General features: G+C 30.8%; 1 protein-coding gene and 1 non-coding gene across 3 annotated transcripts in view; one reads left to right on the top strand and one right to left on the bottom strand.

The window, feature by feature from the left end:
* The window catches only part of LOC129919561 (mucin-17), a 270017-nt gene that overhangs the window by 124225 nt on the left and 120861 nt on the right, over positions 1-24931 (bottom strand). The gene's annotated exons all lie outside the window — the stretch shown is intronic.
* Trnat-ugu (transfer RNA threonine (anticodon UGU)) lies at positions 5595-5666 on the top strand. The gene has a single exon. It is a non-coding gene; the product is annotated as a tRNA-Thr (tRNA).

Raw genomic sequence — 24931 nt, forward strand, 5'->3', positions numbered from 1 at the left:
TATAATCGTCTGGTGGTACCTATTAAAAAATCACCACTACCCCCTGATAGAAAATAAATTAGTGCCAGACGTTTTAACCACGGCATTACCCCCGCCAGACGTCCTTGAAAAGTCCCGAAATAACGACTTCAAGGACGTCTGGCGGGGGTAATGCCGTGGTTAAAACGTCTGGCACTAATTTATTTTCTATCAGGGGGTAGTTATGATTTTTTAATAGGTACCACCAGACGGTTATATATCTTGCAAAAAATGATATTCTGACTTTTGTATGAAAATCGCCATTTCGCGACTCTTCAAGGACGTCTGGTGGGGGTAATGCCGTTGTTAAAACGTCTGGCACTAATTTATTTTCTATCAAGGGTTAGTGGTTATTTTTTAATAGGTACCACCAGACGGTTATATATCTTGCAAAAAATAATATTCTGACTTTTGTATGAAAATCGCTATTTCAGGACTCTTCAAGGACGTCTGGTGGGGGTAATGCCGTGGTTAAAACGTCTGGCACTAATTTATTTTCTATCAAGGGTTAGTGGTTATTTTTTAATAGGTACCACCAGACGGTTATATATCTTGCAAAAAATAATATTCTGACTTTTGTATGAAAATCGCTATTTCAGGACTCTTCAAGGACGTCTGGTGGGGGTAATGCCGTGGTTAAAACGTCTGGCACTAATTTATTTTCTATCAAGGGTTAGTGGTTATTTTTTAATAGGTACCACCAGACGGTTATATATCTTGCAAAAAATAATATTCTGACTTTTGTATGAAAATCGCTATTTCAGGACTCTTCAAGGACGTCTGGTGGGGGTAATGCCGTGGTTAAAACGTCTGACACTAATTTATTTTCTATCAAGGGTTAGTGGTTATTTTTTAATAGGTACCACCAGACGGTTATATATCTTGCAAAAAATGATATTCTGACTTTTGTATGAAAATCGCCATTTCGCGACTCTTCAAGGACGTCTGGTGGGGGTAATGCCGTTGTTAAAACGTCTGGCACTAATTTATTTTCTATCAAGGGTTAGTGGTTATTTTTTAATAGGTACCACCAGACGGTTATATATCTTGCAAAAAATAATATTCTGACTTTTGTATGAAAATCGCTATTTCAGGACTCTTCAAGGACGTCTGGTGGGGGTAATGCCGTGGTTAAAACGTCTGGCACTAATTTATTTTCTATCAAGGGTTAGTGGTTATTTTTTAATAGGTACCACCAGACGGTTATATATCTTGCAAAAAATAATATTCTGACTTTTGTATGAAAATCGCTATTTCAGGACTCTTCAAGGACGTCTGGTGGGGGTAATGCCGTGGTTAAAACGTCTGGCACTAATTTATTTTCTATCTGAGGGTAGTGGTGATTTTTTAATAGGTACCACCAGACGGTTATATATCTTGGAAAAAATAATATTCTGACTTTTGTATGAAAATCGCTATTTCAGGACTCTTCAAGGACGTCTGGTGGGGGTAATGCCGTGGTTAAAACGTCTGGCACTAAGTTATTTTCTATCAAGGGTTAGTGGTTATTTTTTAATAGGTACCACCAGACGGTTATATATCTTGCAAAAAATAATATTCTGACTTTTGTATGAAAATCGCTATTTCAGGACTCTTCAAGGACGTCTAGCGGGGGTAATGCCGTGGTTAAAACGTCTGGCACTAATTTATTTTCTATCAAGGGTTAGTGGTTATTTTTTAATAGGTACCACCAGACGGTTATATATCTTGCAAAAAATAATATTCTGACTTTTGTATGAAAATCGCCATTTCGCGAATCTTCAAGGACGTCTGGCGGGGGTAATGCCGTGGTTAAAACGTCTGGCACTAATTTATTTTCTATCAGGGGGTAGTGGTGATTTTTTAATAGGTACCACCAGACGGTTATATATCTTGCAAAAAATAATATTCTGACTTTTGTATGAAAATCGCTATTTCAGGACTCTTCAAGGACGTCTAGCGGGGGTAATGCCGTGGTTAAAACGTCTGGCACTAATTTATTTTCTATCAAGGGTTAGTGGTTATTTTTTAATAGGTACCACCAGACGGTTATATATCTTGCAAAAAATAATATTCTGACTTTTGTATGAAAATCGCTATTTCAGGACTCTTCAAGGACGTCTAGCGGGGGTAATGCCGTGGTTAAAACGTCTGGCACTAATTTATTTTCTATCAAGGGTTAGTGGTTATTTTTTAATAGGTACCACCAGACGGTTATATATCTTGCAAAAAATAATATTCTGACTTTTGTATGAAAATCGCCATTTCGCGAATCTTCAAGGACGTCTGGCGGGGGTAATGCCGTGGTTAAAACGTCTGGCACTAATTTATTTTCTATCTGAGGGTAGTGGTTATTTTTTAATAGGTACCACCAGACGGTTATATATCTTGCAAAAAATAATATTCTGACTTTTGTATGAAAATCGCTATTTCAGGACTCTTCAAGGACGTCTGGTGGGGGTAATGCCGTGGTTAAAACGTCTGGCACTAATTTATTTTCTATCAAGGGTTAGTGGTTATTTTTTAATAGGTACCACCAGACGGTTATATATCTTGCAAAAAATAATATTCTGACTTTTGTATGAAAATCGCTATTTCAGGACTCTTCAAGGACGTCTGGTGGGGGTAATGCCGTGGTTAAAACGTCTGACACTAATTTATTTTCTATCAAGGGTTAGTGGTTATTTTTTAATAGGTACCACCAGACGGTTATATATCTTGCAAAAAATAATATTCTGACTTTTGTATGAAAATCGCCATTTCGCGAATCTTCAAGGACGTCTGGCGGGGGTAATGCCGTGGTTAAAACGTCTGGCACTAATTTATTTTCTATCAGGGGGTAGTGGTGATTTTTTAATAGGTACCACCAGACGATTATATATCTTGCAAAAAATAATATTCTGACTTTTGTATGAAAATCGCCATTTCGCGAATCTTCAAGGACGTCTGGCGGGGGTAATTCCGCGAATAAAACGTCTGGGACCGAACTTTTTGCAATCAAGGTATCGCCCTCTATCGGCTCTATATGAATTAAAGTGGTTATATACTCGACACAAAAATCGGAAAAAATGCATTTTTCAACTCCCCATAAACCATAGAATGCCGTGAAATAAACCTGCCAGACTTTCGAATTCTTCATCAGGACGCTATTACCTACACATACATATGACTCATTTTCGGTTATCCAAAAACTCCCAAAATCTGCTCTGGGCTCTCGGTCTATAACGGTGTTTGAGAAATGGTCTTCAAAGTTAGAATTTTGAAAAAAAAACGAAAATATTTTACAATGAATTTTTTTTTTTTTTTTTTTGTTTTTCAAAATTTTTCGTTATAAAATATAAATCTATGGATATTTAATTTTTTTTCCATATTTATTGTTATTTGAATTGAAAATAATAAAAAAAGGTAATGCGTGTAAAAGTTTGAGTAAAAAATTAAAAATTATTGAAATCACTCGATAAAATCTGAGTTTTAGTATTGAAATGTTAGATTTTCTCTAAAACTTTGACAAAACAGACATCATTTTTTTTTTCTATTTAACCTTCAACAAATAAATGCTATTGAATGAAGAAAAAATAACTTTTATATTTAAATGTTGATATTACATTTTTTTTCAAACACTTTTAACAATTTTGAAAAAAGGCAGGTATTTTTTTTAACTAGATACAAAAAATTCTGAGTTTGAGAACCAGTTTAATAAAACAATTCATTCAATGTACTTGATTTTAACTTTACAGATAGGAATAGACTTTTATTTTTTTTAATAGGTGTTCCCGTTCCGTTTAATTTTTTAAAGGATGGAAAACTGTTAATTATGTGCAATATTATCAAAAGACTGAACATATATTAATCTACATGGTGGTCTCAAACACGTTTTAACAATGAATAATTGAAGAAAATTACTTTCGTACTTGAAAAGATTCTTACTCTTTCCATCTAAAAACCAGGGTTGTAAAAATTTCAATTAAAAAATGCACTTGAAATTAAAATAAAATACTTATTGCAAATAAAAAAAAATGCATTAAAAAAATATTTATTACAAACAAAAAAAAATATTTCCATTGCAAATGAAATTTTTTATTCCAAATAAAAATATTTTGCATTAAAAAAGTTTTTATTGCAATATATAAAATTTTCTGCATTGAAAAAAAAAAAAAAAAAAAATCAATGCAAAATGTGTGCTGTGCATTAAATATTTTTTTTTTTTGTAATACCTATTCTTCGAATTTCTTAATTTTGGCTTTACATCCAAACTAGCTATTTTATATAATATTGAACCTAATGTATGGTCGAATAGCCAAAATTTTAAGAAATAAGACGAATATTAAAAATAAATAATGAATACACAAATTTTGCATTGAATTTTTTTTTCAATGCAGAAAATTTTTTGTTTGCAAGGAATTGTTTTTTTAGTACAATATATTTTTATTTGCAATAAATCTTTTTTTTTTTTAATATGTACATATGTTATTGTGGACCAAAAAAGTCACTTTTTCATTATTTTGATTTGCTCTACCGATAATTTGTTTTCTCGACACAAAATAATGCTACCCTAATTTTTCAGAATTTTTCGATGATGTTTAGGGGTTGCGCGCACCCCTTTATTAAAAAAAAAATAAGCTCTTTTAGTTTTTAATTTTTTTAAAGCTTAAATAATTTTTTAATCAAAAAGCTGTTTGAGTAAAAAGTATTGAGTATCAATCAATAGACCTACTTCCCTCAACTTTTTGACTGATTCCCAGGCGTCAGAAGTCGAAATTTGTGATAAATGCTGGGAAATTCCTCATCAAATTTACTATAAAAACCGTGCTTTTATATTGCTCAATTCTTCTTAAATTAATAAAAGAAAAATAATTTTTAAAAAAGATCGTACCAAAACAAGTGAAGGAAAAATGGGGGAGGGTACTATATCTTGGGCGCCGAGATTTGATAACGGTATTTTGTAGAGGAGTTAAATACGATTATTTTTTACTATGGGAGGGGTGGTCTATCTGCCTCCGTTTAGACGGAAATGGCAATTTTCTAAAAAATTACTTTAAATAATAAAAAAAAATATTAAAACACAATGGCAACACTTACAATTATAATATGATACCTTTTTCAAAAGCTAGAACTGTACACTTTATTCTAATTTTGAAGTAAAGTTATTTCAATCAATTTTTTTTTAAATAATCGATTTAAAAGTAAAAAATTGTGAAAAAAAAGTTTAAAAAACACATTAAGTAAAATTTTTGTCAAGATTGTGGATAACAATACAAAAAATGGCTGATAAAATAAAGTGTCACAATTGATTCCTTATCAAATACTGAAGTCCATATGTTTTAATACCTTCTAGTTTTTGAGAAAATTGAAAAATAAAAAAACTTCTTTTTATCATTTTTCATTTTCATTTTTTTTAAATAAAGGGGTGCGCGCAACCTCTAAACATCATCGAAAAATTCGGAAAAAATTATCGGTAGAGCAAATCAAAATAATGAAAAAGAATTGTTTTGGTCCACCCTAATGTATGTAAAACAAATGCATTAAAAAAATGATTTTGTACAACCCTGCTAAAAACACACATCTTCTTTTCTATCTCACAAAGATTGAAGATATATGCCTCTTTAGCTCAGTGGCAGAGCACTGGTCTTGTAAACCAGGGGTCGTGAGTTCAATCCTCACAGGAGGCAGATTTTTAATGGTGAAAACTATTTTTTTTTTATCATTTTCAAAAAATTATATTTAAAAACCCAATTTATTTTTGCTTAGATGAAATCTTACTTATCTTAAAAAAAAAATTCCCAGCTCAAGATCCAGAAAAACTTTTGGAAAAATTCGAAATCACTTTCAAATATTGTTCAGGAATTTATGTACAGGATTTTTTCTTTTGGCTTTAAACATTTGACTTGACATTTTTCCAATTTGTTCAAAATAGAAAGATCAAAAAGCAATTTCGTACATAACTATTTTTTTAAACCAAATTTCCATCATGAAAAGGTCTATTCAAACAAAAACACAAACCAAAAACACAGAAAGTAAAAAAAAAATATCAGAAAAGTGCCATAAACTTAGTCAACCATGAAATGGATTCATGTGGCAGTTGCCATACTGCACCACAGATAGATAGAGTCAAAGAGTTGTTGCAGGCAGCAGCAGCAAGCAATTCAGTGTTATTGTGAGCAATTCAAAAACAAATTTTCCAAATCATCCGGATATCACGATGCATGTTTTCAATTCCTTTGATTCCCGATTTAACATTCAACTGGGAAACTACCTACTACTAGCTACTCTATATGTCTCTGATGATTGTCGTCCTCCACCTTTTTTCAAAAAAAAAAAAAAAAAAAAACCACACACATGTTGCACATACCGCATCAGGACACATATTGAGAGCACTATAGTAAACATATTTCTGGAGGTGAGGGAGTGAGTTACCTTGTTAGAGTTGTGATAACAGGTAATTACCTGCTCGTAAAATTTTCGAACGTGACTTTTAACTGTTAAAAAGAGAGAAGACCTCTCAGAAGTAACAACAACAACAACAACTATCCACAAGAACAAAATCAAACAACAACAACAAAAAAAATTGAAAAACCACCCAAGCCTATCATAAAACACATCAACAACAGCAACAAGCCTCGAAGTGGCCATAAAATAGATGATGGAACCATGCAACCAAGTCAGTATCAGCATCAGAAGTCAGCTTGAGCACCAAAGGTATATACAAGTTGATGATGTGTGTAGCTAGGTAGCTAGCAAGTCGCAGCAAAACCTATATCTTGTCCATTGTTTTGAGGTGGTCCTGGCTCCTCGGTTTTATACCTCGACTCGACTTGTATTTATGTGAATGTGCCATTGTGATTGTTTCTCTCTTACTGCGACACTGAACCTATAAAATGTCACAAGGATAGAGCAATTCTCAAAAAACAATGAAACTACGGGATATTCACTGGTTTTTTTTTTTTATAGGTATTCTGTATTCCTCGGAGTCGAGATGCGAGAAATGCAATGTACGTCCGTCCGTTGTCGTCTATATGCAGATCAGGAAGCGTTGGTGAATTTGTGAGTGGAGTTCTATTAATTCTTTTGTTTGTTCGATGTCGATGGTCGTAAAAATAAAAACCAGAATTTTCATTCACCTTTTTTTTGTTGTTTTTTTATTTTTTTTTTATTTTGAACAAAGTCACGTAAAAGTAATTATTTTCTACTTAAATGTTTGCTTTGTGGGAGTTATGACTTATGGAGATGACAAAGAAATTCATAGGATGTAAGGAAAGAAAACTAGGAAATGATGAAACGAATTAGCTCTTAAGTTTTTTGTAACTTGGAGATTAATGGTTTGAGGAGGTATTTTTATTTCAGCGAAAGGTAGGTACACGGTTAAAAATTCTGGAATATTTTTTAATACAGCTCTTGTATTAAAGCAATTTTCAATACAAAAAATATTACATTTTAATAAATGTACATCCAAAATATTAAAATTATTTTTAATCTTTTTTCTATTAAATTTCAATATTTAAGTATTAAGTTTATTACTTGTAATACAAAAATTATTAGAAAATAACCTCCGTGGGTTAAATTCTAATTTTGTATTGAATTTTAATGCCGCTGTATTAGATTTTAATATTTTTGTATTACATTTTAATATAATTGTATTAAAATGTAATACAAATTTATTAAAAACTAATATAAAAAGTATTAAATGGAAATACAATAATATTAAATTTTAATCAAACGACGCCAGCAGCCATTTTAAAAAAGAAATAAAATGCACGACTGGGGTCGCACGTACTTGCTCTTGCAGTTCAAAGCAATTTTATGTTAGTCTACTTGTAGATTTTAAAAGCTGGCAATAAAATAAAACAAAATTGATATTTGGGGAAGAGCCGACATTTAGGGCAAAATTTTGTTAAATGAAAAAATTTTTTTTTTGTTATTTGACTTTTTTGAGAAAAAATAAAAATGCAGTTTTATTGCCACTGCTTTAAATATTACGTACACTGAAAATAATAAATTTCGTAAAATTACGAAAATTGTTTCATACACTACATTTTCGTTGGCCCAACGAAACTTTCGTTGGCTCAACGAAAATATGTAATTTTTCGTAATATGAAAACCTTCATCAATTAATGAAAACGTTTCATACACTTTTTCTCCCTTTTTAGTGCCAAAAAATCCAATTCAATGAAAAGATTCATCAATTAACGAAAAATTTCATACTCATTTTGAAGAACAAAAATAAGAACTTTTTCGTTACTTTATCAAAGTTTTAATTAAGTAACGAAAAAATTCATTAACTTATGAAATTCAACATTAACTAACGAAAATCTTCATAAGCTTATGAAAATTCTTCATATACTAATGAAATATTACATTGGCTTATGAAAAAATACATCAGTTAACGAAAAAATATCGTTGCCGGGTGCATTTCTGTTTTATGGACTAAAAATTTAATCTTGCTGGATATAGTTCACATTAGGTTTTTGTTTAAAAATCTATGTAAGTTGAGCTGAATATAAAAAATATTTGCGTTTTGACAAGGTGTCTCACGGATAAGTCAAGTGATGAGTCCAAGTGAGCTCTACCGGGTCGAAACGCCAATTTTTTGTTTGGACTGTTAATAATTTAACAAGTCCAATAAATATATACCTACTATAATCTAAAAAAAAAAATTATTAATACAACGAAAAGTTTCGTTAGCTAACGAATATTTTTTCGTAATTTAATTAAAATATTCATAAAATTTACGAAAAAATTCGTTAGCTAACGAAAGTTCTTTCATAAATTAATCAAAAAATACATACAAATATCACCGTGTTTAATTAAATTTTACGTTAATTGATGAAAAACTTTCGTAAAGTGATGTAAAAATTCATTAATTCGCGATCGAAAATTTTAATGAAAAATTTCATTAAAATACGACAGTTTTCGTTAGTTGATGAAGTTCTTCATTAACGTATGAAAGCCATTTCGTTGAGCCAATTAAATTTTTCACCGGCTGAAAATTAATTAAATTTTCGTTGGCTCAACGAATTTTTTCGTTGTATTTACGTAAGGATTTGGTTCAGTGTATACAAAGTTTAATCAAAATCGTTAGAGCCGTTTTCGACAAATTCGCAATATCGTATTTTTTTGTATGGGTGGTATACCTACGTTCTAAACGAGATATAAAAAAAAAAAAAACAAAAAAAAAACCAACTTTCAGAATTCCATAAAAATCATCTGTACCAAATTTGAAGAAAATCCGTCGACCCGTTTAGGCTGTGAAAATGTGTACAGATGGACGCACAACCGCACAGACGCACAGACGCACGGACGGAATTGCGAGACCCACTTTTTCGGAATTCTCCATCATCGTAATGTTGGTTTTGATTAAAACCTCAATTTTTTTTTTCGACACGAAACCAATACTTGCCCTATAGAGCAAGTAAAATATCCATTGTTTTAGGTACCTTTTCTAAAAAAAAATCAAATCAAAAACTGTATATTTGTACTAATTTGAAGGCGCTTTGTGTTTTTTTCGAAGCAAAATACATACATTGCAGATGAATTTTGATCGGCAGTAAGATTTCACATGCCACAGTTTGTGAAACAGATAAAATAGAGAGAATAATATTTTATTATTTTATATTATTATATTATTATTTGTATATTAAATTTTAATACATTTTGTATTAACTAAAAAATTTTAATATTTGTCATGTATTAAATTTTAATTTAATTTAATTTCTGGTGTAGACCTATTATGTAACCCAAAAAGTATTGAAAATTACTCCAGAATTTTTAACCGTGTACAAAATAGATCTAGTACCCACTAAGTTGAAATATAGCTAATCAGTTCTAACGTAACGAATGAATTCTGGAATTTTAGCTTCTGAAGTTATCCTGCATAGTGCTGGATATTTTCTAACTTTTTAACCCATATTCGAAGCTATTGGACATAAGTCTTACAAATTGAGAACATTCTTGTTCGTTATAGTGACATAATTTTGTTCTGATCTGTGAATCATCAGTTAGAGCCCACATTTATAGAAAACCCAAATTCAATAAGAAATACATTATAATCAGTATTAACGGCCAACTTTAAGAAAGTAAAAGCTCGTCTATGCTGGAAAACAATAAAGTCAGTGAAATGTTATGTGGCTTATTAAAAATCATTCTCGATGCGAATTCCGGTGCAACAATGACCTTTGAAATTACCGTTTTTCAAAATGTTCAAAAAGCATGTTTTACATGTTTTTCCATTAGCATACGAGTATAGTCATAGAAGTAAGTTATAGTATAGAACTGGACATTTTAAATTAACGCATTTTTAAATAATGACTTTTTAAAATTTTGCTATTAGGCCATTGTTGCATGGGAGCTAAAACGAATAAGAGTTGATAACACTGGTCGGCAACGAAAATGTAGCTTGAACCAAACCATACATTTCTTAAGGACTTTTGTGTGCTGATTCCGAATCTGAAGTCAAAATTTCACTGACACGTCAAGTTTTCGAAATATTTAAATATTAACAGGTCAAAAACGCGTTTTTGTGGTACTTTTGGCGTTGAATTTCATCACTGTTAAATTTTTTTTCGCAAAACTACATATGCAATATTCAAAAGCCATATTTTATCGTCTTAAATACGTTTATTTTTATTTTTAAAATTATTTTTTTCTAAAAGATATTTGGTATATAGAAAGGTATGATATCTCAAAATGTTGGTGGTTAAGGTAACTTATGGTTTTTGAAGCAGATTTGAAGTAAATTTCAGTTTTCCACTCCTGGTTCGGTTGAAAAAATAGCAAAATATTACGGAAACATAATATTTTTAGATTAAATGTCAAAAAACATTTCATTTAAAATTAGTTTTTGGGACTTTATAGCTAAAATTGTGATGAGCAGATCTCAAAAACTAGACGTGATGGAAAAAATCTGTAAACTGTTTTGAATTCAGCACACTCAAGTTTATTTAAATCACCTTACAGAGTTCTTGCTCCCGCCTTTTTTTGTTTTTTTGCCGACCAGTGTAATTGAAGTATTCCCATATTGACTAATCAAGGATTCGTCAAGAAATAAAGTGTGAAGGTGGACAAATCCCAAAAAATAATAATCCAACGCAAAGTTTTAAAATTCGCTATTGCTACTGTCCCACTCTTTCATCACAAAAAAAAATCTTGTAATCCATAGAAACTTACAACCCACCTTCCTCGGGACATATGTAGAGATTTCCTTCTCTCAAATGAGGATTACATTACCATTCACGATGGGCCTTCCTTAATTTCAAATTAAAATGCAAAAGTATTATTTCTCAACAATATGTGCCATTAACCAGTAGGCAACTTATACTCAATGTAACTCTTTTTTCATAACACAAAGTTTTATGGTCAATAGAGACAGTATATGTAAGTTAAGCGTAGGTTATATTATAAAGCTAGGCGCCTACTTAGCCTGCAGCTTCTATCCTCCAAAAAATAACCAAACTAAGTTCCAACATCAATCCGACACAGTTCTCTAATTGTTTAAAATTTATTATACATGTTGTTGTTGATTTTTTTTTTTTGTATTTTGTTGCAATTTACTAAATATAACCAAACGAAGATTAAAAAAAAAAACCGTGCTCGGTTATAAGACCCACACATCACATCATAAAACTCCATTCATGAGATCTCTGATGGTTTTTACTCGTATTTAATGGAGTTCTCACACACCATATGGCTCTCTATTTGCAGTGCAGGCTGGGAATGGTCAACCACGATTTTTCCCACTTTCAAGCTTAAAGGAATTTTTGAAAATTTCAAAAAAGGTGTACAATCATCACAAAAAAAACCAATCACATACACTTTTTAGCTTCTAGGGATTTTTGCATTGAATGTCTTTCAAATCATTCACGGATATCATCACTCAGTTGGAATGAGGAAACATTAATAAAAATAAAATTTAATAAAAAAATCAATTTTGAAAGCATATTATGTCATGAATATTGAAGTTAAATTAAACGCAAACACCATTCCGATAATAAATAATAATTATTATTATCGAACAAAGCAGTCCATTGTGGTGTGATATAGGGGTCCCCTGTAACGATTTTTTATTTTTAAATCAAGCTTGTCATGGTGTATAAAATCGTAAAAAGTCTATCTTTCATCAAAAATCTGCGCTGTTTATATGATGATGATGAAGATGATGATGATGCACGTCAATTGATTTTCTATGCTTGAAGGCGATAAATTTTCAACCAAACAGGAGAGTCTTCATCACCCAGCCTCTCTGCGCTTTTTGTATGTAAAATTGTGCAGCATCATTGTATCAACATCATCATAGACCACCAACTTGATCTTGACTCTGAAATTAAATCAAGAAAATTTAAAAGCGATAAGGCTTTTTGTTGTATCGTTGTCGGTATTGTGTTAAAAGCCAGGAGTGCATTTTAAGGCGCCTTATTTTAGGGCCAAGTATTAAATGGTAAGGTATTAAAGAAAGTCAATAAAAATTTTTCGGAAAAAGAATCGAAATCAATTGAATACATGTCCTTTATCCTTTTCAGTGATCATTGAATGAGAATTTTCCAATACAGCGTGAATTTTTTTTTTTGTGGAACGTATTCTTTTTTTTTTTCATTTTCTAAACCAAATAAGTTTTTCGAGTTTAAAATAAAAATTTTTCTATTTTCCTTGAAGACACTCGTAAGTAAAACAAGAAATTTTTTTAGTAGAACGTATTTTCTATTTATTCAATTCTTTTAAGGAAGAATAAAAAACATTAAACATTAAATTCAAAACTTACCTTTTCCATTCATTTGAAAAATAGGTAAGAGTGGTGATCATAAAAATTAACACTTGGAATAATTTCATGTGGAACGTAAAATTATTCATTTTTGATATTCAGCCATACAATTTCGGCAAAGGCTGTTATTTTTGTTTTCTTTACTTAAAAAATTGGATGATTTAGTAAAAAAAAAATTTTTATGAAATTATTTGTGGAATGAATTTCCTTTTTCATTTCAATAAGTATCAATAAGTAATATATTTTTGTTTACGTTATATTGTTCTCCCGTGTGAACAAAAACATAAAATACCAAAAATTTTTGTGGATCGTATTGATGATATTGATTATAACTAAAATAGGTTAATTTTTTTTGCTGAAAATTTTCTTTGAAATTCTTTGTGGAACGTATTCTTTTCCATCAACATCTTTCCTATAATCAAATGACCAATCTTGCTAGATTTCACGCAAAATATAATGTCTATACAAATTCAATCGCCCGAAATATGGTATGTCTACATTCCACATCTTATTTTTAGAGTCAAAGTATTTCTAATTGACAATAATATTGTTAAAGTTTTTCATATAACCATGGTTTTCTCTTCACGTTACATCTGATAAGGAATGATTATTTAGGGCACCTTTTTTAACAAACATACCTACAAACAAAGTGAATAAAAAAGACATCTGTGGAACTTAAATTTTTTAATTTGACTTGAAATATTTTCACTGAAATTATATAACAAGATAAAAATGTGTTAACCTTCCTTTAGTGAAATAAAAAATTACGTAAAATTATTTGTGGAACGTATTTGCTTAATGGGACATAATTATAGAGCTCAAAAGCAAAAAAGAGAAGGCGTTTAACAATCCTATTGTTTAATTGAACTCCAAGAATTCACTTTTCTTAAAAAAATGCGTTCCAAAAAATGTTACGGCACATAAAACAAGTTTCTGAGATTTACCGAAGAGAATAAATCTAAATAAAAAATATAAATTTGGCATAGACTTTGTGGAATGTAAGGCGGAAAACCTTACATAACCAATGTTTAGTTACTTAAAACCCTTTTCTGATATAAAAATACTAACTTTTTATTTAAAATAAAAGCTGTGGAACGTAAATTGAAAAAAAAAATAATTTATATTTCTACTTAAACTTTTGGTCTCAATTTTATATACCTAGAGGGTGATATCATGTTCGTTAATACACATTTTCCACGCGAAAAATCGAACTAAGTTGGTTATTATTTCTGTTAATTTAATTTATACCTACAAATATTGAACGAATTTTTCAACTTAAATAACTTTTTTCCTCTTAATTTTTCTTAGTGAATTGCAAAAGTAAAATAGCGTGGAATAAATTGTGGAACGTATTCGAACTTTATTTCACTCAAATACGAATCTGTTTGAATCGATTTAACAATTTATAGTTTCACTTGATTAAATGAGATCCATGAAGAGAATACGTTCCACAATGTATTTCATTTCCAACTTGTCAGTCGCTTTTACTAGTAAATAAGGAACATTGTGAATAGAATTTTGATGTTGTACAAATTTGATCATTTTTTTTAATGGTCCTTCAAATATCAAATCCATCCCTGTTTACTATCTTTAAATCAAAAATATAAAAAAGAAGTATCTCCTCTTGTGTTTTCCTTATTTTTTTTTTGCGCTCAACCCGAACAATATGGAGGTTTGGCACTGGTTGAAATTCTAGCCTTTGGCAGAAATTTTCGTTCAACACCCAACAGAATGTTCGTATATACTCGTATCTAGTATATATAGCCCGATTGATGGTAAAGAAAAAAACTACACATGAACCGTTAATTCCAATAAAAAACATGAACGAAACTCGTATAGAGAATCATATACAGCTGAGTGTTGTATAAGCTAGCAATCAAATCAGGAAAAAGGAAATTCTTAAAATGGCTTTGAGAAGAAGAGCTTTAGATGTTGAGATGCTGATGTTGGTTACTCTGATGCTTCTGGCTTGCTGTTGTTTTTGTGAGTGTGTGGTTGCAATCTTCAGTTGTAAGGTGTGTTCCGCTAGATCTTCTTCTTCTTCCCGATTCAATTGGGTGCAGGCAGATGTTTTATATGCGCTCATGTTCAGTACTTAAAAGAAGGTCTTTTCTCTGGATACACCAATATCATCATCCACACACATCCAAACTATGAGTCCACTTTTGTGTCTTGACTTGGTGCGGCTTGGCCATGATCATCGACGAAGACCAAGAGTCTTAGAGACACGATGATGACGGGTAAACTGGGCTCACTCTGTGTTGAAGCATCATTGGGGTATAAAGTTGCCTTTTTTAAAGCTTCTCATCATCCTCGACGAGCATCTTTCGATAGCTGATGGCGATCATCATTATGGTCGTTGTGGAAGACCATCATCGGCATATTGATCATGGAAGCCGATTCTGGATGATGTTGATGATGATGATGGAGAGCGAGAGATGATGATGCAGTTAGGAGTGCTGGCTGTCGACAAGTCTTGGTCTCCTTTTCGAGGCGATTTAATTAATAACTGTTTATGGAGAGATTGTTTTTTGACAGCGACCGTTTCTCTCTTTTTTTCTCTCGTTTGACCAAAAGCTGATAGAGTCTCTCAGCTAACTGATTCTGGCTTCTTTAAACCCATACATTGTCTTATCTTCCCCACAGAGGTCGTCGACGACGACGATTGAACGGAGGATGATGACGATGAAGACAACGTCTCTCACAGTGGCGATGATGATGACGACGACGTCGATGATGATTTCGTAAAACGGTAGGTGTGTTTTGGAAGTAGATTAACTGCCACTTTATGTTTGGGTCTGGACATGCTGGCTGGACAAGAGATTGGTATTGGGGAAGAGTCGTGTTGGAATAAAAGAAAACCAAAAGAACCTTCTATTTTTTTTCTTCTTTTTTTTCGTTTCGGTTTTTAAGGAATCTTCTTTTACCAAAGTGAATGGATTGCATTTTGCTGCTGGTAGTCTGGCTTTTTTTTTTGAATGATTTCTTCATCGATCTTTTTTAGGGTTCTCTTGGGAGAGAAGAGATCACCCGGTTTAGTAAAAATGGCCTGTTTATGGGCGTAACTGTTTAAATAACTGTTTGGTTTTGTTATTAAGTTTCACATTGTAAATTTTATATACATAGGTATTTCGAAGAAGAAGAAGGAGATATTACATAAAATGCAAACACGACATTTATTACTTCTTATCGATTGGTTTTAATGGATTAATTTGAAAATTATGGAAATTTATATTTTTTGGTGTTAACAGGTTAATAGTTATAAGTAGAGCTTAAATTTCGGCAATTAATTGTGATTTAGCTGTGGGTGACTTATAGATTGAACTAACTGAGAGTTTAAAATAACTTCTTTGAGGAAAAACTGAATAAAATAATGTAACTTTGTTAATGAAAAATTGAAATTTGAAGATTTGGGGGAATTTTGAGACCATAGTCAAGATTTTTTTAAATTTAACTTATGTAATTTACGATAAGCTAAGAGCATTGATGCAAAAAATTCGTGATAGGTTTCAAAGGCTTGAAGTTTCATGAGATTTTTTTTGTGACTTATGATGCTGCTTTCGAATTTCTGCAGAGCTTTAATTTAGTTGATGATGCGAATATATGGGAAAAGATGAAATTTTCAAACATTCAGTTGGAGCAGGCAAAACGAAAGAAAATAAATAGACTTCCGTACACAAATTATAAGCTTGATAAAATCTAGCTATGAAGAACTTTATTGAAGTTTTTTAAGCTATAATGTTGTCCTGGTGTATTGAATCATCACTTCTTAAGCTAAACAGATACAAAAAATATATGCAAAATTGTACGTATTCATTAAATCAAGTTCGTGAAGCGTAAATATTTGTACTGAATAAATTAAGGATACTGTTCTCATTAAATATTATGCAACACTACATACATTCAAATATTTTTTTTTTACCTTTTTTGACTTGAAATGGAATGAAATGGAAGTGAGTTCATATATTGTACTCATCACAACGTGTTTTCAATAAAAAGAAAATAATAATAAAAAAAGTACATAGTAGGTACTTTAATGTACGATAAGTGGAGACTATTGACTACTGTGATTGTTTTATTTATTAAATAAAAAGTCGAATACAGTCTAAAAGACAGGCTAAATCCAGATTTTCATTTAATTTTAGTGTACGATGTTTTCTTTTAAAGTACAAACATAAGTACTGAATATAATCGTTTTTACGTACTACGAACGTGTACTCAACATAATCCGATAACAGACTTGTATGTACTCAGTTCAAAAGTCAACTTGTATGTACAGACTCAGTATTTGATGATTTTGTGTTTGTTCATCCTGCGTGCATAGAAAATTTTACATAACATCAAACCAAATTCAATCAGTACATTCAGTACATTCAGTACATTCTTATTAATACTGACAGGTACTCTACACAACATTTTGTGCATCGATATATGAATAACGTATAAAATTTGAACCCAGTGCATTAATAGTTTTTAAGTGAAGTCAATGCCAAAGAATTTGTACTCTATAAAGATCGCACTGTGTACATACCACTAAACTGAGTGCAAACCTTTTACCTTTAGTGTATAGAAGTATGCATTGGGTTTATATTGAGCAAAGAACAATAAAATATATGCATGTTTTCTTTTAAAGTACTTGTACTTAACATAGACTTCAATATACCGATAACAGACTTGTATGTACTCAGTTCAAAAGTCAACATACTCAGCGCAGACTTGGTATGTTGATGATTTTGTGTTAGTTCATCCTGCGTCCATAGAAAATTTTACATAACATAACAAACCAAATTCAATCAGTACATTCAGTACATTCTTATTAATACTGACAGGTACTCTACACAGCATTATGTGCATCGATATATGCATAATGTAGGTATAAAATTTGAACTCAGTACATAATAGTTTGAAGTGAAGTCAATATCAAAGAATTTGTACTCTATAAAGATCACACTGTGTACATACTACTGAACTGAGTGCAAACCTTTTACCTTTAGTGTATAGAAGTATGCATTGGGTTTTTATTGAGCAGAGAACAATAAAATATATGCCTAATTTAGGCGATGAAAACGATGTTATCATTGCACAGCACATGTATTCAGTACATTAGTACAGTACATTAAGTTTAATTTAATCTGCACCTTACCTCATTGCTATGAATATTTTTGTTTATAATTATTGCATTCAGAATTTGAATTAGTACATTGATTGTACCTTTAGACGAAGAGCAAATGTTTCAATTCAGTACATAAATTCAGTACATAAATTTAACTGTATTGAGAATATTCTACTGTCAATTTAAGGCACTTATTTATAAACATTTTTTTTTTTTTTTCTTTACTAACAGTATCAAGTCCAATAATAAGTATGAACCAAAAATCTAAATAAGTCACAGCACTCATACTACATTGAATTGAACTAAATAACAATTCGACGGTAAACTATAAGTTTCACTATCAAAACTAAAAGACCTCTTCTCTTCCGACATTTCTCCCACTTAATCAAACTAAACTATCTTCCATCACCGTCTAATAAAGTACCCAATTACCAATTCTACATAATAATTCAGTTTTACACTAAAAATTATATCCTAAAAGATACGATCATCCAATTTGTCAAACAATATAATATAAAGACCTCTCTCATTTGAACTTCCTTAAGGTGTTAATCCAATCAATATGGCTGCTGTTGTGCTCGCTCGCGCTCACATACATAAGTCCAAACGAATTATATATCCACCACCTCTCTAGAGTTTATAAAACTTAAACATAGTTATTAGACCATTTAAATGTCATGACCAAACAACCACAATAAATTCACGCTCCAAATCACGTTCTAAATCGAACATTGCTCTCATGGGTCGTAGTAGCTTTGGCTTCTATACTAACTCTGTGCCACCAATTTCTACAAATCCCGATAACCATCTGCTCCAATTTTGGTGGTCGTCGTGGTTTTGTCAGAAGAAGAAAAGTTCGGGTTCTTCAAGACTTTTGCTTCCCCCTTTTTTTTTGTACTTTTTCAAGTTGCTTCCAAAAGCCACAAATGGTCATTCAACTTTCACAAAGGTCACAGCGTGTGCGACATTGCACGAAAAAAATTTTCTAAAAAAATAAAATAAAATCAGGAAAAAAAAAATAGTCCACCATCCAAAATTGTGAGCATCGTGCTTTTCCATTAACACGGCTTGTTGAAAAGCAACCGACCACATGGGGTTCGGTTTGGTTCGGTACAATTCCATGCGGTGGCGGAGAGGACATCATGGCCCATTTTTTTCCATTCCTAACATCAGGAAAAACCGAAAGCAAAGACTTTTAAATGAATGTAGCCTGCTTGTCGTCGTCGTCTTTGTTGGAGCTCCCCATACTCAAAACTTTACCCAATGGTACTTGGCCAATTTAATCATCTCTCTCTCTCTCTCAAGAATCACACAAGACTCCCGCCTGCTACACTTTTCATTTTGCACACACAAGTGGCAGTTGGTAAAAATCGCTATACCTTTCTCCTGGCCAACACGCGTTGCACCAATTGTGGGTAGGTACTCACAGCTCATATAATGCTTCTATAGTACATATTGGTCGTGGACAGCATTCGTCGTCGTTGTCGTTGGTTGTCCGTCGCATACAGAAAAAGTGCTCCAAAAAAATAATAAGAACCTTAAAAACGATCACCAAAGAGCTTAAATATAGGTCAGTCCATAAAGGCTTTAATATGAGCGACCATAATAATGTGGAGACGCTGAATGGTGTTGAAGATGGTATCGTAGAGCTACAGACAAATATATAAGCACCAATTCGTTTCGGAGAGAGGGGTTCTGTGGAAGAGAGGGAAAAGTATAAAAAGGAAAATCTGGGCCAAAATTGTTACATGTTTTTTTTTTTTTTTTTTGATTTTTTTTTTTTTATGAATCGCAATTTATTTTAGTGCATTAGTGTACTTCACTTTACAGTTGTTGTTATAGAGAAAAAGAGAGATGGGCAAGATGGGAAAGCAAAAACAAAAAAAAAAAAAACCTTATGAAACTCATAATCGTAAAAAAATAAATTGGCCGTTGAAAATGCTGAAATCTTCTTCTGCACAGATTATTTCTTGAATTCTGGTGAATTTCTTTTTTTTTCAATTTTTTTTGTTTTTATTTTTTTGACTGAATTCGTGATACTTTAGAAGGTCGTGCTTTCGATGATGGTGCTTCTAGATAGTGTTGATGGTGGAACATTTTGTTTTTCTTCCTGGGGGGAGAGTAAGAAAGAATGGGTAATTGTTGTCTAGGTGGTCATTTAGTTTAATCGGATGACAGTTGAAATGAGGGGACTTAACGAAATTTTATATATATATTTTTGGTATAAGGATGTTGTTTTGCGAAAGAAGCTTGTTTGGTGGAAAATCCATTTTTGTTTCTAAGAAACTATGGGATTTCTTCTAAGAAAGTATAAGTTAGTCGTAATGTTTAGTTTTTAAAAGGGTTGTTAGTTTAAGGGTTTAATTTTTTTTTCTTGACAGTGAACTGTTGGATATCATTTGGTTTTATTATCACAATAACCCTTCGACACTTAAATAATGAGTCTTTAGGTGAGATGAAACTGGTTAAGAAGTCTCAGCTGTACAAAAAGGTCCTTAATGTATTCGAAATAATGATATTCTTTGAGATTTACCTAATTCCAGCTATAGAGAAAGAAGAGGAATTATTTATTTTCAAGCTAAGATCTTAAATGAAGTTTCTTATGTTTTACAATCCTGTATTTTTGCAATTAAAAAAAAAAGATAGGGTACTCGCAAAATCTGTAGATTTTTCCAAGAATCGGAATTAATACTTCAAACATATGGCCAGTTACTATCAATTTCTCAAACAAACTGAGTTTTTTTCTGAAAAATGCTTAGAACCTTCAAACAATATACCTAGTTCTGCATATCTTTAATATGAGATTTTGGAAATCAATATTTTTTGAAGCTATAACAACAACTGCAAATGTTTAACTTTACAATATGTAGCTCTAGCTCGCAAGTTGCTTGAAAGCCGTTTTGCATTAGTTCGCAAATACTCGCAAATCGTTTTGAATAACTTGCAAGATTAATATCGCTTTTCCGCAAGTTGTCTGTGCACTCTCGCAAGTTTTTTTTAATACATTTTTGACTAATTCGCAAATATTTGCATTTTTGACAGAACAAATTTGCGAACAATTGTTTCTAAAGAAATTCATAAAATGACTTGCAAAGTTCTTAACGAAGTAGGTTCCACATGAATGTTGAGCAAACCTAGCAAGCAAATGATGAATTTTCCAAAAGCACTCGTTTTGAATAACTTGCGAGATTACATAATATCGCTTTCCCGCAAGTTGTTGTCTGTGTACTCTCGCAAGTTTTTTTTAATACATTTTTGACTAATTCGCAAACATTTGCATTTTCGACACAACAAATTTGCGAACAATTATTTCTAAATAAATTAATAAAATAACTTGTTAACATGTGAAGTTAATAATATTGAATAAATAAATAAACCAATTTTACTAGAGCAAATATTTGATTTCACAGACATGACAACTCTTTGAATTTACGTCTTGATTTTAATTTTATTAATTTTAATAATTTTTATATTAAACATAAATTTCTGTCCCACTTCGACAAAATTATATTTACAGTGAACAAGGCTTCCAATTCCAATACATAATTTAAAAATACTGCTGAATGACTGTAAGCAGCATGCTAATACTTGCATTTTAGGATTAAAATCTCATCATTTTTTCATTTTTTTAATCACTGTATCTCAAAAGATAGTTGACAGAACTCAAAAACTTCATGGTTAGCTCCAAGAGGTTCCGATCGGCGTTGTTAAATTTAATAAATTTCATTTGAAATAAAAAACAAAATTATGTAGGTATTTATTGCAAAACACAAATGTTTTGCATTAAAAAAAAAAATAGTGTAAATAGCTGATATAAAACCAAATAATTGAAATTGTATTATCATTATTAAATTATTAAAAAAAACCTGCTTTACGTTAGGGATGGCGGTTGTAAGTATAAAAACCGGTTTTCTGTTTTTCCGGTTCTTTCCTTTCGGTTAAACCAGCCGGTTAAAAACCGGGCCAAAAAATCGGTTTTTGGAAACATGGGTTTTCGTTTTTTTTTGCTTGATTTGACAGTTAAAAAAAAAATTAACCTAATTTGTCAACCAAAATCAAAACTTATCGAAGAAAATCCCTAAGCAAAGGTTTTTTTACTTTAATGTTGCTATAAGAGTTCTTAACTCACTCTTAGTAAAAGTTTTGAGAGATTTTTTAAGCTGAATATGAATGAAAATTGATAATTATATAGTTAGTTGAGAGATTGAATGAAAGTTTTGACGATTTTCTATTTTTTGTCTCGTTGGGTCTTTTTTTTGTTTGACGTTTTTTTTTTCTTCAGTTTTTTTTTCGATTTTTTTGCAAAAACCGGTTTAAACCGGGAGGACAAAAAAAAACCGAAAAAAAAACGATTTCGATTTTGTTTTACTTAATAAGTTTAATTACTATCGTTTTATACTACTTTTAGTAAAAAACTGTTTAATTTTTGCAGAATCCTAGAAAAAATAACAATATTTCACTTATTGATTATTATTTCTTTTTTTTTTTTTGTGAAAAAAATAAATATGATATAACGGTAATTTTCAAAATAACAAATTCCTAACTTTCTTTTGTTAAAAAATCCTCTGTCATTAGCCAAAAAAAAATTAACTGTATATTAGCAGTTTTAAAATATTTCATACACTTTAATACGGGTTCGCTAATGTTTGGTTCATAATAATTTATATCATTCCAGACCAAAAAATTGAAAAAAAAAATTCACATAACAAACTTACCAAACTATAAATCAAAACCACTAAGTATCATCATTAACGACTCTAACGTGTGTACATACCTGCAAATTAAACAAAAAAATATATATAAAAAATTGAAAATTAATTTACAAAAAAAAAATATTAAAATAAATAGATTTGGTAAGAAAAACAAATAAATTAAAAAATTTAACAAAAAAAATAAAACGCAAACAACCATAATTGATTTCGAAAAAAAAAAATTCAAAAATAACCACAAAATCCATCCTCATTTTAGTTCATTAGTAAAAGGAGTTCATTGTTGCACACACAACAAACAACATAGACATAAAGTCGCGCACATTTGCGTGATTCTATCAATCAGTCGGCCATTGGCCACTGTGTTGTTATTCACTCACTGCCTGCCTGCCTTGGCTACATCTATCTAAGCATTAAGGTGAAACATGCAAACCAACTTAGGTGGTCGAATTCGCACCATTGAGCTTTATACCTTACATCATTACTCATAATTTATATATACAAAAAATTTAAAAATTTCGCTTTCGCAAAAATCCATAACAATATATCTTTTTTTTTTACATTTTCAAATATGTTAAAAAAAAATTTCCCTCTAGCGAAAGTATGAACGATAGAGTAGGTACCTACAACACTTCCCTTGAAAAAAGTATCCAACTGATTTAGATTTAATATAAGATATTATTGCAAATCACTATTTTTTTTGCTTCTTTTTTTTTTTGTTAGAAAGAAAATATTTCAACGCAATTCTGTATTTGTTGAACATCAACTCCTCTTTAAGCTTCAAATGCAGTAGATATTTTTTTTTTTTTTTTTGTAGATTACCACAAACATTGTTAGATACTTTTACAAACCATGTTCATCTCTTCGGTAACACTAATGGCTCTAGTTGGGATTCAATGATGTAACACAATGCGGGATACACTCACTCAAACTCAAGCATCTGGTGAGGACAATTTGAAGAATGGTCGGTTATTATAAATCAATTTTGTCTTCATCGTCATGTTGAGTAAAGTAAAACAATTCTGAGAACGAAGCGAAGTAGAGAAAAAAAGGGTCTAACAAGTTTTTTTTTCCAATGGAAAGAGAGGAATCTTGTTGTAGTTTTTTTTTTTCTTTTGTTAAGATTGATGACATTATTTCTATTTGATGATTGTTCTGTGAACTTTATGTTTTTAATTATAATAGAAGCTCTTCAATTCAGTCATATTTCAAGTTTATTTAACGAAAAATTGAAGGAAAACTAAATCAAGTTTGTACGTCAGCTCTTTCGTTTGAAGAGAAATATAGCGATCAAATGATCTAAAAACTTTCCATGTAGATTTTTTTTGATATTTTATTGAAAATTACACAGTAAATGTTAAAATATTGTGTTTTTGTAATAAATGTGCTTATGGATGGCTATCAGCTTAAGTCTGAAATGATGATTAAAGTATGAAGGAAAAAAATAACCTGAAATCAAGAAAAAATATTGAATATAATAATTGAAATCCCTTTTCTTTATATTTTTCGAAATTCCTTTACAATATTTTTTGCTTGAAAAATTCTAAATAGTATTGAACTTGAAAAGTTCTAAATAACCAAAGCCATAATCATCATGACAAAAGCTTGCTGAAAGGTTATTAATCATACAAAATCAATTACCTATGATTTTGATGATTATTTATCTTATATGCCAAATCATCGACAGGACATTGACCGTTAAAGTCAAAATATGCAAACACCTTGTCATTAGTAAGAATAAAGTTATTTTTTTTCTATTTGAAATTCACGAGCATCAGTCAAAAAGTTATACTTCTTAGAAATAGAAAATTATTATTATTATTGACTTTGCTATATCAAGTTGTATATATTTTCTATTCAAGTTTATACAAAGTCACAAAGTAGTAGTTATTAGAAGTTGGAAAAAAAGAAGAAGTCGAAAAAAGAATGCCAGTTCTTATACACAGTAGCACATTAATTAGACAACATCTTTCACCAATCAATCATTAAATGGATTTTCTTTTTCTATTCTTGTTGTGTGTTGTGCTTTGTTGTGTGCGCGCACATTCTTTCATCAGGTAATAATTCAATTCAATTTTCTAGAAAAAATGAGAGATAGTCAGATAGTCATGAGAGATACTGACGAATTTAATGATTTACCGTCATTCAATTTCAATATAGGAGTTAAGAAATTTATTTATTATTTGTTTAATATTTTCTCTCCATCTGTATCTAAACTTTTTTTTTGCAGGTTGAGACAAATTTATATAAAAAGATACTTATGTTTAAGGCACTACATTATGTTTCATTTGTCAGTGGCATAATTAATTTCATAATAACTGTAATATATAAATAGATGAATTACCTTGGCTAGCTTCAGGGTGT

The sequence above is a fragment of the Episyrphus balteatus genome, chromosome 4, assembly GCF_945859705.1.
Source record: "Episyrphus balteatus chromosome 4, idEpiBalt1.1, whole genome shotgun sequence".
Classification (NCBI taxonomy): Eukaryota; Metazoa; Arthropoda; class Insecta; order Diptera; family Syrphidae; genus Episyrphus; species Episyrphus balteatus.